Source organism: Protopterus annectens, chromosome 9.part0 (genome assembly GCF_019279795.1).
Source record: "Protopterus annectens isolate FY-2018-M chromosome 9.part0, PAN1.0, whole genome shotgun sequence".
Classification (NCBI taxonomy): Eukaryota; Metazoa; Chordata; order Ceratodontiformes; family Protopteridae; genus Protopterus; species Protopterus annectens.
The window spans coordinates 931,704,626-931,723,016 of NC_056743.1; the positions used below are offsets into that span (position 1 = coordinate 931,704,626).

The 18,391-nt window shown below is 43.5% G+C and overlaps 1 protein-coding gene across 2 annotated transcripts in view; it reads right to left on the reverse strand.

Moving 5' to 3' along the window:
* The window catches only part of LOC122811674 (zinc finger CCCH domain-containing protein 10-like), a 3,783,075-nt gene that overhangs the window by 3,656,912 nt on the left and 107,772 nt on the right, over nt 1-18,391 (reverse strand). Inside the window, exon 2 of one of the 2 annotated variants that reach the window (XM_044083670.1) lies at nt 12,415-12,467. The exons of the other annotated variant lie outside the window; for it this stretch is intronic. The gene's annotated coding sequence lies outside the window, so the exon portion shown is untranslated. The remainder of the gene's footprint in view (nt 1-12,414; nt 12,468-18,391) is intronic. 2 annotated transcript variants of the gene reach the window in all.

An 18,391-nucleotide genomic window follows, 5' to 3' on the forward strand; every position in this document is an offset into this window, starting at 1 on the left:
AATTGGATATAGCTTGTAGACAACTGTGAGACTACTGAAGATTGAAGCTCACCAGTTTCAGTTCTAGAAAGATTTTGATAGCTCTTTAATCAAATCTCTCTGAAGCCTCAAAATGTGCCAAATAGTTCAGCGATCCAAGTGCAAAAGTTGCTGAAGCATAAACACATTTCCCCAAACAACACCTCTCAACCATACCAAATTCCTCACAATTTCCTGGTTTTGAGGGCAAAATAATGGCATGCTACAAATTCCCAAGTGGCCCCTTCAAATCCCGAATTTTTTTTTTTTTTTTTTTTTTTTTACAATTTTTACTTGCCACTGATATCATCACGCATCACTAGCATATCCCGCAATGTCATCAATGTGCATGGACATGCATGAAGACATCTGTACTGCAACAGTGCCTAACTGCCTGAGTCTTGGAGTTGGAGAGATTAAAAGTTTACGGCCAGCTACAGCCCGTCCATGACTCGCGGCAGCCATCAAAATAGGATCCCTGAGGAGTCTTCTAGTGTGCATGGACTGGATTGGATTAAGCTGTGAAATCCACAAACGAGAAACTTGGGATTCCTAGTAATAGAACAGAAACTGCGGCAGAAAGCGAAGTGCAACTTCTGCAACAGTGCAGAGTTGAGACCGACTGGTTTTAAGATGAGGGAAGAATTTAGGAGATATGCTGATAACCTGACAGAAAAATAAATTACATGTCCATATGAAAGCAGGTTAAAAATGAATGCCAGGAAGCTCTTCTACAAAGAAATGGATGTGCGAAGCAATGGTGTCCATGAAAGTGGCTGCCAAGTACTATCCCTCCCCAAAAAAAGGCATTGGGTACATTAAAAATCAGTTAGGTCTACGGTCATTGCTGGCACATTACTTTTGACGTTTTCATGTTTAAAATAAAAAAAATGCTGCCAAGCCATAGTAAAACGGTAAACTATTAATTCAAAAGATAAGCATTTTCTACAGTCAAGTACCACACTTCAAAAAGCCTGGTGCTTTAATTGACTAAAGCACTTTATTATTACAGTGCAATCTATCAGTTTACCGTTGCTTTACAGTGTTTTTTTTTTTCTTCTTTATTCTTGTGGCTGTAGTACAGTGGAGAATATATTGGTGTTTTCATGTTTAGTTGATATTCAGAGCTTGACAGCAATGCTGCATACTGCCCATCTTTTTGGCTCTTTATACTTTCTCTAGCTGTTGGCTTTAAGTCAATTAGGATTCATTTACCTCTACCTGATTATGAAATTAAATTAAAATAAAACATCTCTCAGTGCAGTTGTAGGATTTTCACAGATAGCAACAAAGTATTTCAGCCTTAGAAAGAACATATCCATTAATATTACTGATCAATCTGCTATGGTTTGAAAAGTGAGTTGTAGAAGCAGCCTTAGAAAGAATTCAAGTTGGTGATAGTCTCGATTTTTTAACATTTGCAAAAAAATGTATGTATGCATATTGATACAGGAAAGTAACTGGTATTAGCCGTTTGCCACTTTCTGCTGCACTATGAATCTGAAAAATGCAAGATGCATTAGGTAATTGAGTTAATTTGCTTAAAGCAAAAACCTGTGACCTTGGGGTGTTTCTCCTAATGCCAGACAAAATGAGAAGTATAAAATTAATTTTGGAAATTCTACTACCTGCATTATGCAGTTTCAGTACAATATCAGACACGTGGTAATGTACAAGCTGTACATATACTGCACAGGATTTAGGTTTCATGGGTGTTACACTTTTACTACATTGTGCAATCCGCGGTGGTACAGCGGTAGCATTATCAGCTCACAGCAAGAGGTTCTCCCGTTCGATTCTCGGCTTGCCTTGGGAGTGCCTTCTGTGTGGAGTCTGCATTTCCTCCCCGGGGTTGGGTAGCGTTAGAAAGATGTGTGTGTGTAAATGGGCGTGCCTTCGTTGAAGGTTTGGCGTCGAGCTGGCACCTCGGCATTTCATAAAAAATCTACTGCCAATCATTAGCGGACCAGAGTTCTGCTGTGGCAACCCCTTACCGGGAAAAAGCCGAAAGACAAACAACAACACCACTTTTGCTACATTTGCTGAATGCAGGTGAGTGATGGGAGACAATAACATTTGTATCTAGTAACTTGTTTGTGATAATTAGTTAGGTCCCTCAGACAGGACACTGTCCTTTTTCAGGCATAGATTGGGAATATGTATAAATATTGTAAGCAGAAAAAAGTGATGCAGAAACCAACAGAAGAGTAACATTTCTGTCAGAGCAAAGAGATAACAGTGCAAGCATTGCAATAGAGAATAGCAGTAGTGTTAGCACTGAGCATTTCTGTCTGGTTCAGAACTGTGCCCTGTTTAGTCCCATGTTAAAAGCAAACGGATTCAGAAATCAGAAAACTGAGCAAGTCTTCATGCAGCTGGTTTCTTTATTAGTTAAGCTAAGTAATGAGAAGAAGAACAAGTGACCTTTGAATACCCACCATGCTGACCGAGTAGGGAGCATTAGGGTGCATCCATATATTCATCATATTGCTAGCAAATGTACTTCATACTTCTCAACTTCCTAACACAAGACATCTGGATAAAGCCTTAAATAATTGGGGGGGGGGGGGGAGTATTTTGTGTTTAATATGTTGCCTGTTCTTCAGTTATGTTTGAATATTGGTATTCCACAATTCTACTGGAGTTGGCAGGGTTACATCCAGATTTTTGGCCAGTTGTACCTATTTTTCATGGGCCTTTGTCCAGATTTTGGATGTTTCCAGGTTGACAGGCATGTTCCCTAATCTATCACCCTAGACTTTATTAGGAGGATGACAGTGGAACTCTGTTCAGAGTGTTCCTTTTTTGTAGCTACTACCATGACCATGGCATCTACTGGCACCTCTCTACCCCAAAATTCCTTGCCTACTGGTGGAGCCAGAATCTGGTCTGATCTCTTAGGGATTGGCTCAATCATATCAGGTTCTTTCCACGCCTGCCAGGAGATCAAATCAATGAGCTCACTGGCAGGTGGAATAACCCAAGATGTAGATGGGACAATCCCAAAGGCTTTAAGAAATACTGACTCCCTCTGGAGAAGGGTCTTGGAAAGACCAGCTACCCTTCTGCTTAGGGATCTCAAGGAGGTCTCTAAATGAGATGTCATCAGGTGGTGATTTTGGAGACCCCTCTCCCTCATCAAAATCAGTATCTTCAGTGGCCGACTCTTTGCACTTTCTCTTCCTAAGGACTTCCTCAGTGGGGTGATCTGGTGAAATATCAGAAGAGATTAGGATACCCTCCTGGACAGTCTGGAAGCTCTCAGCTGGCTGTTCATGTGGGGTAGAATGTTGAGGATCACAGTGGAAAATCATCCGAGAAGTTGAGGGTGGATCCGAGGGGGGAAGGACCCTCCTGATAGTACAGTTTTGTACCTACCATAAATGTAGATGTCCGATAGGTATGCATCTGCAGTCATAACATATGGGTTGTCCTGCCTCAGGCAGCTCTTCGGTCGGCCGGATTCCAAAGTCTGGGTCTGGCCTCGGCTGATGTCGCACTTCACCCGACGTCATAGCTCCTGGGGTATAAAGGCATCAGCCGACGCCATTTTCCTCAGTGTTTCTTGCCCCAGATGCCAGGTGCCCTCTAGGAAGGCTAAATTTGTATAAAAGTAGAAAATTCCAAACAGTAGAAATCAAAAAGTATATATACATACAAACACATACACCATAACAGATTCCCCCAGCTAGCTAAGAGAGGGGTAAGTACCCTAGGAATACCACAGAGGGGAAGGAGGGTGGGTAATCCTGACTGCAGATGCATACCTATCGGACATCTACATTTATGGTAGGTACAAAACTGTACTATGTCCTTCAAGGATGCATCTGCAGTCATAACATATGGGTAGAATACCATAGCCAAACTGGGGGAGGAGGCACTAAGATAATGATGGTGTAGTTAAGATCCCTTGTAAAACTGCAGTTGCAAAACCTGCTCGGGATCTGGAGTATAAAGGAAGATTGTAATGCTTGGCAAATGCATGCACGGAGCTCCAAGTAGCAGCTTCTAAAATGTCTTTGGTAGCCACTCCTCGTAGGAAAGCTGTAGTGGTGGCTGTAGCTCTTGTGGAGTGAGGCCTGATATTTTCAGGAGTTGTCTTTCCATGAAATGAGTAGCAGAATCGAATGCAATTTCCTATCCATTTTGAGATTGTCTGTTTTGAAATTGCTTTTCCTTGCACTCCTGTTGCATATGCTACCAGAAGCTGGTCAGTTTTTCTGCTGGCCTTAGTTCTGTCCAGATAGTAGCGCAGTTGTCTGTGTACATCCAAGGTGTGTAGTAGTTTTTCCCCCCTGTTCTGTGGGTTAGGGAAGAATGTAGGTAAATGAATAGCTTGGTTCAAGGATACCCTGGATACCACCTTTGGCATAAAAGTAGGATTGGTTCTCAGAGACACTCTATCCTGGTAAAAGATAAGGAAAGGCTGCACTGCCATTAATGCCTGTAACTCGGTTACCCTTCTTGCTGTAGTGATTGCTAGCAGGAAGGCAGTTTTCCAAGATAAGAACTGTAAGTCTGCTGTTGCTGCTGGCTCAAAAGGGGGAAGTGTTCATTTTTCTAGCACAAAATTGAGATCCCATGCAGGCAGAGGTGGTTTCCTTGGAGGTTTTACATTTTTGATCCCTCTCAAAAATTGTCTGAGGAGAGGATGAGAGAAGACAGGAGGATCCATGTTGTACTCTGCTGAAATTGCTGATGCATGAATCTTAATGGAAGAATAGGACAGGCCATTGTGGAACAGTTCTGCTAAGTATTCTAGGATGTGTGCTAGGTTTGCCAGTGTGACATTTGTTCCCTTTGCTGCACTCCAAATGAGGAATCTCTTCCATTTGGCTGAATATGTTTTCCTTGTGGAAGGTCTGCGAGCCTCCAGGATAATGTCCTTAACCCTCTGATATAAAACAGGTTGGTTTTGTTTTATGCAATTTTCCAAGCAGTTAGCTGCAGCGTTTTTAAGTTTGGATGCAGGGTCTTGTAGTTGTTCTGCGTTAGAAGTAAAGGACATAGAGGTAGAGGCCATGAGTTCGTCCGAGACATGCTTCTCAGTAGCGGATACCAATGCTGCCTTGGCCAGTCTGGAGCTATCAGAATTACCTTTGGCTGTTCCTCTCTGATCTTCAGTAGAACTTTGTACATCAATGGTAGAGGTGGAAAGGCATATACTGTCAGGGCCTTCCAGCTGAAAGAAAGGGAGTCCACCCTCCAGGCTTGTGGGTGGTATACTTGAGCAGAATTTCTTCAGTTGGTGGTTGAGTGGGGAGGCGAACAGGTCTATCTCTGGCATTCCCCATTTCTTTGTTATGGTTTTGAAGATGTCTGGATGCAGCATCCATTCGTGAGCATCCGTGGTAGTTCTGCTTAAGCTGTCTGCTAGTGAATTCTCTTTTCCTGGTACGAATCTGGCCTGCAGTTGGATGTTGAGATTCAGGCCTAAGTTCCACAGGTCCATTGCCATCCGGCATAGAGGGTATGAATGTGTGCCTCCCTGTTTGTTGATGTACTACATGACTGTGGTATTGTCCGTCCTTATCAGCAGGTGTCCTTGCTGGAGGAATGATTTGAATGCCTCGATTGCATGCTTCACTGCCAGCATCTCCTTTATATTTATGTGTAGATTCAGCTGGTCTTGGGACCATAGGCCTTGGATACACTTGTCTTCCATGTGTGCCCCCCACCCTAGGTCTGAGGCGTCCGTGGTGATGGTCTGCCTTGGATGTGGTTTGTGGAAAGGCAATCCTCTGTTGATCTGGCAGGCCTGAGCCCACCACAGGAATTTTTTTTTCAGGCATGGAATGATTGGTATCAGGGTTTCTAGACTGTGTCTGTGTTGAGACCATACATTCCTTAGGTACCATTGTAATTTTCTCATATGCAGCCTGGCATGTGGGATCAAGATTATGCAGGATGCCATGTAACCCAGGGCCTGCAGGACTTTCCTTGCAGTAAGCTGAGTTTGTCTTGTTAATGTCATGAAGTAGACTGGTAGTTGCTTTTGTTTTTCTTCTGTGAGAAAAGCCATCTGAGTTATTGTGTCCAGTTCTGCACCCAAAAATGTTATCCTTTGGGATGGCACTAGTCTTGACTTTTGTATGTTGACTGTGTATCCCAAGGCTTGCAACAGTTGTATGACATAGGCCAAATCCTTTATTATTTTTGTCTTGTTGTCCGCTTGTATTAGGCAGTCGTCCAGGTATGGGTAGATTTGAATTCCCTGAAGCCTGCAATGTGCAATTACTGATGCCAGGCATTTCGTGAATACTCTGGGCACAGTAGATAAGCCAAAGGGCAATGCTGAGAATTGATAATGCTCTGATCCTGCAAGAAATCTGAGGTGTCTTCTGCAATCTGGTCGTATAGGGACGTGCAGGTATGCCTCCTTGAGATCTAGAGTCACCAGCCAAGACTCCTTGCCCAACATGGGATGAAGTTGCTGTAGGGTCAGCATCTTGAATTTTGGAACAATGAGATATGTGTTCAGTGCGGACAAGTCGAGAATAGGCCTCCATTGATTTTCTTTTCTTGGTACAAGGAATAGTCTGGAGTAAAATCCTTGGCCTTGTTCCACAGATGGTACCTTTTCTATTGCTCTCATCCTTAGTAAGCTGATGATTTGTTTTAGAGCCTCTGATTTCTGGCTTGGTGGAAGGTTTGGCATTCCTCTCTTTTTGGTAGAGTGTGGAAGTGAAACCTGTAGCCTTTGTCTATTGTTTGCAAAGTCCATTTGTCTCCTGTAATGCAATGCCAGTTTTTTGAAAATCAAGCTAGCTTTCCGCCCAAGGGTGCTTCCAGTTGTTCCCTGGTAGGCGGAATCAGAGCCAAGTCATTGTGTCTGTCCTGTGGAAGTGGTTGCAGTCGCAGCTGTGGCGGCACTTCTCTGGTTGGCAGGTTGCCACTGACGACCCCTGTAGGCACCCCTTGATTGACCTCCGCCTCTTGGGCGTCTATTTCTGCCTCTCTGTGCTCTGGAGGTGTCTGGAAAGGACCAATTCTTTGAAGGCCAATTTCTGCTGAACCTCGCAGGTTGGACCTGCAGAAAATCCTTGACTGTTTGGACAGATTTTGCTTTTTCTTCCACTTTCTTTAGAACCTCCTGTGCAGGGGAGCCAAATAAACTTTGTTTCTCCATAGGGGCATCTAGGAGTTTAGACTTAACATGGTCTGGCAAGGATTGTTCTTTTAGTCCGGCATGCCTTCGAATCACTGCTCCAGTCATAGCTGATCTAAATGAAGCCTCCAGTGCATCATAGCCACATTTTAAGAAATGATTACTGACCTGCTGAGAGCTGTGTACCAAATCCTGAAGGGACTTACGGTCTAAAGGTTCAGGAGAGGACAGCTTTTTATTCAGCTGATCTAACAAAAATTCCTGGTACTGTATCATGTGAAATTGACAGTTTAAAGCCCTGGCAGAAAGAGTAGCAGATGTATAAACCTTTTCACCCCATCTCTAATGCTCTTGATTCTCTTTCAGAGGGTAGGGGGTTTTTGGCAGAGGCAGCTGCAACACCTTTAGGGCCCTGAGAAATGGTTTCTGGGTCTGCAGCATGGGCCTTATACAAGTGGAAGTGAGAATCCGGGACCCTGTAGTATCTGTCAGGTTTGGCAGGGGCCAGGGGAAGAGAATCAGGGGCAGTACTGGCATCATTGTAAGCATCATCAACAACTGATAGTACAGGTGGTATGGCTAAAGGCCTATGCTGTGGTAAGTGTAAAAAAGTCCTTAGCCTTTTCCTAGAATCAGAAAAATCCTGACCCTGCCATTGGAAGTGTTCCCTCATTGAGTGTAGAGTTTCCCCAAATGAAAATTCTTCTGGAGGGGAGGCAGAAGGAATGGAGTCTTCTGCATCAGAATCCTCATAAGGTGAGTATGGTCCTTCCTGATGGTCAGATAAATCCGAACCATCCAAGGAATAGTCAGAGGAGAGAGGTTCAGGGGGTTCAGTCCTAGGCCTCTTTTCAGGAGGGGGTTGTGAGGCCCTGTCTGGGTGAGGTTGGGATCCCCTGATCAGAGAAATAAGGTACTCAGCAAGGCTGAGAATCTGAGAACTTGAGGTAGGTCTGTGAGAGGGAGCTTTTGTAGGTAAGGCCTTGGAAAGTTTAGCTGCTTTAGCCCTGGAGAAGGCCTTGATAGACATAGAAGCAGGGGGTCTAGCTGCCCCACGTGCAGGAGTAGAGATGTCCAATGGAATGGTGTCGGACAAATCTGGTGTGCCTGCTTCTTCAGTAGGAATTTCTGTAGCCGACTCAGCCGGGGCCTGTGTGGCCTTGGTAGTCGGAGGCATTCTTTCAGCCGAAGGGAGAACCGAGGTCTCGGTTTCAGCCGAAACAGAGACACTCGCGGTAGGCCTAACCGTGGTTTCAGCCGAAACCGCGGGCCGCGAGTGTCAGTCCTTTTCCTTGCATTTTTTAGCTAAATGTGTAGTCGGAGTCTCCGACGGCATTTTATATGCAAAAGCGGAGCCAAAAAACTCTTCAGCAAACTCCGACCGACGTCTAAGTGTCCGTCGGTTGAAGGAAGCACAGGCTAAACAAGCTGATACATCGTGGTCTGGGCCTAAACAAGGAAGGCAGTAAGAGTGGAAATCCTTATGAGGTATTTGTTTCCCACAAGTTAAACAATTATTTACTTTGTCTGACATCGGCTGAGGCAAGAGAGAGTCCCCAATGGGGTACTTAGCTTTTTTAGAAGTCTTCGGTAGCTGAAATCTCTGGATCTGACCGACCGGCACTTGAACAGCTTCTGCTTCAGGCACCGCGGGGCAAGAAAGACTGAGGAAAATGGCGTCGGCTGATGCCTTTATAACCCAGGAGCTATGACGTCGGGTGAAGTGCGACATCAGCCGAGGCCAGACCCAGACTTTGGAATCCGGCCGACTGAAGGGCTGCCTGAGGCAGGACAACCCATATGTTATGACTGCAGATGCATCCTTGAAGGACATCTGCCGGAGCAGAGAACACTTTTCACAACCTCAAAGGCAGATCGCTCTGGGGAGAAGAAAGACAATGGAACTGAGAAATAGAGTTTCTGGCTTGTTACCTCCCTCTGCCCAGAGAACAATTTACCCTAGGCAGAAGTCTGAGCCAAGCTGTCCAGTGCAGAGGTTCCAAGGGAGGAGATGGCTCCAAAAACCTCAGAGTAGACTTCAACCTCCTGGATCAGACAGGGGTGCTTCCTCTCCGAGAGTCAACCTGCTACAAGGATGTCAGCGCCGGTGCACTCACTGCACATACTGCTTTCTTTGGTTCCAAACCAGATGGACCTGGAACACTTGGATCTGAAAACTCAAACAATAGGCTGTATTAGAGAAGGAGCTGTAATGGGTGGGGTAATAGATTAGATTTCCTGGCCCGAAGGGGTAGGAACTGAGAGAACTTCCATCTGAATTTGCTCTGTGAAGAATTTCATCCTCCTCTCCATATCAGCTTCTGTGATGCTCCTGGAGGAATGGGAAGATACTAGTTATGGTAATTTGGAGAACCTCTATAAAAAGGGAAATGGCACTCTGGATGAGACCAGATCCAGACTAGGAGAATACGCTGTCCTTGGTAAAGGTCTCGGACGAGAGGGTGCAGGATCCGGAAGAAGCTTGATCGGATCCAGTGAGGGTCGGATTGTAAGCAACTTCAGATCCAGTTTCTCTCTCTTTTTTCTAGGTTCTGATGAAGAGGCTGGAGATTCAGAAGACCTTAATCTTTTTGTAGGGTCTCTAGATTTGTATTTGGGGGGGATGAACCCCAGTAATGGCTTCGGAAAAAGAAGTAGGCAATAAGCCTTTTAAAATCAATTTTTCCTGTCAGCTAATACTCGGAGGCTGAACAATGACAGATACTGCAGTCTTACTGTAAATGATCTGGACCCAAGCAATACACACAGATTGTGGGCATCAAAATAAGTCAACTTGTGCCCACACATCACATTTTTTAAATCCTGTTGGACCTTTTGACATTTTTAAATTAAAAATATTGTACCAAGAGAATAACTAAACTATTTTTTTTTAATCAGAAAGCAGATGAAAAGTAAAATACCAACAATGGTATTGAACTACAATAAATCTTGTAGACAGAGAAAAAATACCAACTATGGCAATGAAAGTATGCACTTGGTGTAAAAGTTAGGCCTATCAACAATGGTAGGAAAGCTTACACTCAAAAGTGTATGGAAAAGGACAGCAGAAATGACTGAGTATTAAAGATTAAAGAAATAGTTAAGGATTTTTTTTTTTAGAAAGGAAATATTAAAAAATGACTTTTCTCCCACTGTAAACTTGACAGCTGAAGACGATCATGTCTATACACCAACGTGGCAAACGAGATCTGAGAGATGTTAGGGGTGGGTTGCATTATGGGTAGAGAAGGATTTTTCAAATATGTTGGAGGCCACAAGCTAGTATAAACAGCAGTCAGATCAGAGGATTGGATCCAAATCCATTAGTTGAGGAATGGATGAAAACTGACATCAGATATACTTTTTCATAAACCTCAACATTTATAATACATCATTGGAATAAATAACACTATTTCCCCAGTATCATTCTAAGGACCACTTTTAAATGGTACTGATTCAGAATTTTTAAATTACCCCACAAATTCCTACTGCCAGTTTTAACAATCCTTTGCACGACTACATTTTTGTCATGATTAGTCCAAGAACACCTTTTCAAATGGTACTTTTCTTAAAACAGTTTACCAACACTCCCAATGTCTACTTACTGCAGCATAACCTTTGACATGACACTTGACAAGATTTGACTGTCTTAATCGTGCATTTCTGAAGAAACCACAGCAAAAAATAAATATCTAAGTTATTTTTCACAGCGAACATAATTACTTCTCAATCTCACTCCACAAGATAAAGAATGTACAACAACCTTTGCTAATAACAACCCTTTGAATATAAGAGAGAGAGCCAATGACACTCTATTAGACAGAGCATACCATCTGCAAGTAAACTACATATGTAGTATACTTCAGTAAGTCCTTGTAATTAACAAGGATCCAAACTTTGGCCAACATACAATAATCTTAAAAAAGTGAACCTGTGTCAGTGGCACAAAGATGCTGCAGCCCAGGTAGTCAAGAGTTTAATGTGTCACTCAGTAACTTGTGGTGCAGGCAGGGGAGGCTAGGCATCCCTATCTTTAATGGGGAGATGGGGCAGAACACAAAATCATGCAAGCAACATTCCTTGAGAAAGGGAAAGGCAGTGCAATGTATTTTCTGATGGGACACAAAACTTTGCTCATCATACCACTTGCTTGATGGAACCTTTCATTAGCAAGTGTGTGGTAGCATGTGCCTAGGAGGACAGGAAGCCATACTGGGTCCCCAATTACAGGCGTAGCTAGTTTCCTCACCCAGGCAGAGAATTTGGGCCAGAAAAAGTCCCACAGTTGCACAGATGCTGGTGAGAGCACCAGTAACCGTCATGGCTCTCATACGACCATTTCACAAGGCTGCTCTCACCCCATATAATAATGGTGATGTCCTTTACATGGGGAAGCAAACAGATGTGGCTTAACAGGGCAGTGCTTGGATGGTAAATAGTCAAGGTGGGGACAAAAAAAAAAACATCTTAATCTTTTGTTTTGTATTGCAACAAACCAAAATAGCACTTTTTAATCATTCCACTGCACTCTCTCATCTTTCTCACTTTGCCTTTCAATTCCTTTTATCAATTTTCCTCTTTTCCTCCCTGTTCATACTACTAATAGCTAGCTAACCCCTACATCACATCTACCAGATACTATCACTGTATGCACGGACATGTTATCCTATGTAAGATATGAAAGTTACACCTTGCGATAACCTAGGTCGGTTTTGGAATGCCACATTTTGTAAAACTGTAACTTGTACTTGACTGTACTTCCATGTTCTTTACTGCAATACTACTGGTTTACTATGTCATTTATAAACAACTTATTCTAATGGAGCTTTTCTCACCAGGCCTCCACTAAAAATTAGTTATTTCAGCTCAGTGGACTTTCCCGGTAAACAAATGTCAAATAAATAAAATAAACAGTATGTATAAATTCTGTCATCACACCTTTATTGTAAACAATCCAAGCATACATACATAAATCTCAAAAGTTTTTAGCATACAATACTAAGACTTTAATAATGCCACGTCTTAACATTAATGCAAATTCAAACATGAACACAAACACAACACTGCTGAATTACCTGCAACTACAACTTTCACACAAGTTTCTAAATATAGTGTCTCAGAAACATTCAAATCTTCATCGCCTGCTATAATACAGATAACTACTCTTAAAACCCAGTCCCTGCATAGCATGAACTATCACAAGTGCTACACTATTGCTGACAACTAGCACTGATACAATGAAGTAAATAGTCTTAATGCAGTCATTACAAAACTATGATGCTACTTACTTCAGGGGCCCCCTGCATTAACTGGGAAGGAGTTGCATCTTGCTTTGGCTGACCTTTAAAGGGAAAAAAAAAAAAGTCACTTACAATCTACAATGCGATTCCTTTGCAGCAATTAACTCACAGGAGTACAGCTGAACACATCACTTAGACACAGTCATTACACAATACATTATCCTTACTTCAGGGGCCTACCTTTATCATTGGCAACATCTCACATTACGCAGTCAACAACAAAATAACATGCAAGATGCTTACAGACAACAAAGGCATTTACTTTACTCTTAACCAAGTTAAACCAACAGTGACAGACTCACTGTGTCAATTCATGTTACCAAATGAAATCTTTTCCTATAAGGTTACAAGTTACTTCTTTACTGGCTCCTCCTCCCATTCCTCATCTAATTCCACTAAATATTCATCCTTTTAATTCAGTTCCACAAACACATTCTCACTCATATAATCCAACAAATGCAGCAACCCCCATCAACTGAGCCAAGGTTAACAGCTGCATCTCAGCTGGAAAATACACCTTTAAGATCACCAGAAAAGAAATGGCTTACACAATCAACATTCTTTAATGGCAGGCAAAACCTATACCTGCTGCGGCATGGGCGTCTCCAAGAAATCATGACCTTTGTATATACTTCCCCATCAGCAGTTAGCAATTTACAGTCTTCAAGCTGTAACACCACCTCTTCCTTCCAATACAGATACTTGTACAGATCACAAACGGAACCTGTATCACATTGTTGACCAACAATCTCTTGGGAAGCCAGTCCCCACAAACTGAAAGCAGTCAAATCCATACACACCTTTCACTACCTCAGAGAAGAATACATTTCTTCTCCTTTCCATGTCCTCTGATACCAGTTTCTGCTGGATATAAAACTACCCTAAAAATCCCCCACTGATTTACATTCAACATCCATTACTGCTGGGATGACATCCTGGCATCACTGCTGCTCCTTCACTACAACAGTCTTCTTACAAAGTTGCTTAAACATTGAGACCAAACACTGACTACACATTTCCAAATTCTACACAGCCTCTTGACCATTCACAGACTACTATTCAATGATTCCTCAACCATTTAATAAATGAATAAAATGCATAAAAACAAACTGGTACCCTGCGTTTTAAGTCTGTCCTCATTTTTTTTTCTTTCTAGATTCTTTTAGCTCCAATGCTTGTCATCTATCAGGTCTCCCCCTAATGGACTTCAGATGACTTGTTCCCTCACAATGGAATTCTACCATGAACCACAGTGATGAAAGACAGCTTGAAGGGTTGTCACTTAGGCAGCCATGATAGCTGGCTGTGCTCTCACTGGCATATTGGTTTTGACAGCATTTACAATGGACCTTATCCCACCCCTGAGCAGGGAACATGTGATCCACATAATTTCAGAGAACTACACCTTCCTCATGCAGGTGCATGCTTCTGCACATCCGCCACAAAGGCTTGTGTCTTGGAGACTCAATCAACTCACCAAGCCTTGAAGTATATCACCATCATTACTACAAGGGATTATGGGATTCTGTAAATAGCTCCAGCCCTCTGCCCCACCAACTCCTGGATTTGCACACACATCCAACCTTGCCAGCTCCATCAGCCACCTGAGCCACTACTGAAATTAAGATTGCCTGGGGTGTAAGTGGGGTATTTATCCCTTTACATCACTTGAGCTAAGAGTAGCTTGATAAACATCACCTTCACTTTTTATCATTTTCAAAGCCAACCATTCAATGGACAGAATTGCACATCTCTGAAAAATTCCATTATAAATCTAATTTAAAATGCTAAAGAAACACTAACATCAAGAGTGCGTCTAAACACTAGATTCAGATCCCAGGGAGGCAGAGGGTCTTTGACAGCCAGTCTAATAAATATTCCTTTCATAAAGGCTTTGCAGTCCATGAGAGAAGCCAGAGAAGAGAGGCTCCAGATCACTGCAAGCTGGACCAAGACCGTCAAAATACTAGAGCCAGATTAGAAGAGAGACTCCAGGAAAAACAGTAAATCAGAAACAATGGGCGAGAATGGGTCACTAGGTTAATTATCTGACCAACTAGCAAAATATTTCCATTTACTGAGGTAGACTCTAAGAATTGACTCTGTGAAAGAGTGAGGATCATCACTATCCCCCCTCTGGGGGAGAGTGATCCAAATGAGTTGCAAACTGGCTCACAGATAGCTACTTTCAAACTGTGGGTTCTGACTCCAAGTCAGACTGCCAACTAGTCACAAGTGGAGTCCACAGGGTTCGGGTCCTGGGTCCTCTCCTGTTTAGTATCTACTGCTCTGAAGTCCAGGCCAACACGAAGGGACTCTGGCTGACAAAGTTCGCAGACAATTGCAAGTTGGGAGCCATTAACTCCCCAAGTGATGTTGACATCCTGCAGAAAGGCCTCACTGAGACCAACAACTGGTGTCAGAACCATGGCCTCAAGCTCAATGTAAAAAAAAAAAGTGTGTAGTCATCCCCTTTGGGAAAAACCCGGTTCCCATGAATTACCGCATTGATGGTAGTCCACTGAACACAGAAGTCGTTATAATAGATCTGGGAACACAGGTTGACAGTAACACCTCTTTCGACCACCACATTGCCACTGTGGTCAGAAAGTCCTATGTGGCACATCTCATTACTAAGGGTTTTGCATCCAGGAAGAAAGAGGTTATTGTCTCCCTTTACTCTTCCACATTAGGCCAATCATAGAGTATAAATGTCCTATTTGGCATGTACCTCACTAGACACCTTGCAACAACTGGACAGGCCGCAAACGTACCTCACAAAAAGGATCCTAGGCCTTAAAACACTTGTCCTATATGGACAGACTCAAAAAAAACTCCAACTATTCTGTCTCATATCAACTACTTAGAGGCGATCTCTGCTTTAATTACAAAGCCATGTCTAACCAAGCTCTGTAAGAAATGCTACATTTAAAGAAATCCCAATCCCTTCGCACAACAAGCTCCAGAGATCTCAACCTCATTACCACAATTAACAGAACGTGCTGGAGGGACAGGTTCATAACTCAGACTGCCCATGCTATAGAATAGACTTCCCATACATGTCAAACAGAGCACTTCACTGGCTCTCTAAGATAAATCCTGATGAGTGGATGGTAAATAGAAAGTTCATCCCAGGGATCACTCCAGTGGCTCTACTCGACAAAGGCACTGGGAACCAAGGTCGGGTGGCACGATGCCAGGGTAATCCTACGAGCTAGGTTTGCAAAGGCTCCAAGACTATTAGCCTAGTACACACAAGAACAATTACTGGAAGTGGAGAAACCAAGCAGTTAGCTTTAGATTTGGAATGCCCAGGTGACGCTTCCCAGAGGGAAGATCCAGGATGGGATCCAGAAGCCAAGAGGATTCTGCAAGTTTTCTTTTGGCTTTTCCTGGTTAGGGGTCGCCACAGCAGAACTTCGGTCCACTAATGATTGGCAGTCGATTTTTATGGTGCCGAGGTGCCAGCCCTACGCCCAACCTTCAACGAAGGCATGCCCATTCACGCATGTCTTTCGAATGCCACTCAACCGCAGGGAGGACATGCAGACACCACACAGAAGGCGCTCCAGCCGAGAATCAAATGGGAGAACCTCTTGCTGCGATGCGACAATGCCACCACTGCACCACCGCAGCTTGATAAAGGGGATTCTGTGGTCTCAAAATGGAAAACCAGCTTTGTATGGGCCAGAAGGGGAGCTACGAAGATCACTGTTGCCTCAAACTTCATTGCCTTCTGGAGAAAACTGGGATCAGAAGAAGAGGCGCGTGGACATAAATTAGCCCCAAATGCCATTGTTGAGGCACAGCATCCCTTGGAGACTATCCTGGAAGGTGGGGGGATCAAAGCAAGCAAACTACTGTACTTGGTGTTCTATGAAGAGGGAAAGAGCACAGCAAGAAGTGCTCCAACAGTTAATCTTGCTTACAAACACTGGTCTGAGGGACCACTTGTGAGTCATGAGGAAGGTCTTGCAGAGTCTGTCTGCCCAGTAACTGGAAACTTTATGCTTTATGGATGTGCGTTGCCACAAGAAGTGGTGTGATGCTATTGCTCACTGCCGCACCCTCATAGCTTCCCGAAACAAGAGTAAAATCCTATACCCTCTTGCCTGCTGATGTACCAGACTACTGTGTTTGTATGGAGAAGGTGGTCCAAGAGTTCCTGCAACACTAGGACTGCCCTACACTCTAAGACGTGTGTATGTGAATTCGTATCCATGCCTGACCACGGACATTGGGCCACCCTTCCCTCATAATGCCTCCCCACCTCAGAGAGGAGGCATACATGGTCACAGTTACAACTGGGTCTGGATCACAAACCATTTGTACGCGGATACCAGAGTTGACATCAGCTACCTTTGCTGAAACTTGCATAAACTGATACTCGTATAGCTTTGGATTTGTTTTTTCTTTGGTGGGGGTGGGGGGGTGGGGTGGGGGGGTGCATGCACTGAAACCATTTGGCCTAAAAGAGCCACTACGATTCGCATGAATAAACCATTATTGTTGAAGAAGCAATGAGTCTTAGTAGCCTGAGAATCAAAGCCACTGAAGGAGCAGCAGAAAGAAGAAACAGTATAGTTTCTCAGTGTCTGAATTCTTTCCTATGGCACAGACACTATGGGACTATGGACTGGGTAGTGCTTTGCCTACAGCCTATAAAATAGTGTCTGGCAAGACTTTTGAAAACTGATGTTAATTCCCAGGCAGGAGCATATAGACTAAGCAGGCAGTTTCTGGCTTCAAGAACTGACCATCAAAAGAGCCAGCAGTCAATTGTCCGGGTACAAAAATATTTGTTACTCCAAACTACACAGATGGGCTGCTAAGATAGCCATGTATTTGGTAAATATCCAGGGGGCTGTGGCAAGTCCAAATGGCAGAACCCTGAACTGATAGTGATTGGCTCCTGTGCAGAAGCATACATAATTCAAAGCCTTTGCAATCTTTGATGGGAAGGTAGGCAGCGTGAAAATCTATGGAGCATATCCATTAGTTTGCCCTGCAACAGTACAAAGGACTACTTCATGACCATTCTGATGCAGGTCTTACAAACACAGCCACTGAAAAGGTTTAGGTAAAATACTGGCTTGAAGTACTTTGTTTTCTTAGGAATTCAAAAGAACATCAAACAGAAGGCGAACCCAATCTGGTCTGGTGGGACCTCTTGGACTTTTTTTTTTTTTTTCCCTAAGCGTGTGAACCTCTCTTAGAGCTGCCTTTGACTGATTGGGTGGAACAACCAGCAGTGACTCTGTTGCTTGGGATGGGGTTAGGGAAAAAGGGAACGCAATAGCCTTTGGATATTATCCCTCTTAAGCATCTGTCCTGCATGGTGTCCTGCCATGCGACAGGCTACAGGGAGACAGCCCCCAACTGAAAAGGGTACATGGTACCTGTGGTTCTGCAGAATGCCCTCTGTCTATGGGCTGGCGTCCTTTAAAGGGGTCGCTTGCTGCCACAGCAGCCCCTATCGCAAGGTAAATCAAATTGTCAACATTTTATCCTCCTAAACCAGGGCGCGAGACTCCCTTTTGGTTCCTTTAATATGGTCTTTGTGCAGCTTCAAACTCTACTCTGACAGCAGACAAGGTCTTACCATCCCGATCACACTTCTGCATTCCGTCTAACTGAAGAAGCAAGAAATATAAAAAGCGGATGTACATGTCAAACATTCCTCCAGCCTGGGCTTCTTTGGAATTGAAGATAAGGACATCTGATCTGATGGTCTTTTCTTTGGATCCAAACCCTTAAACTGGATCCAAACCCTTAAACTTGGTGGTTTTTCCTGAGAGCTTCTTTGCTTCTGATACCTTTGGATCATACCTCATCCTCTTGGAGCAAGAAATCTGGACAAAATCTGACAAAATGGAGGAAACAAAGGCCCAAAAATAAGGACATATTTTAAATATTGCTCTTATAAACTTGGAAAGCTGCTAGAGTAACAGCATTTGTTTAAATG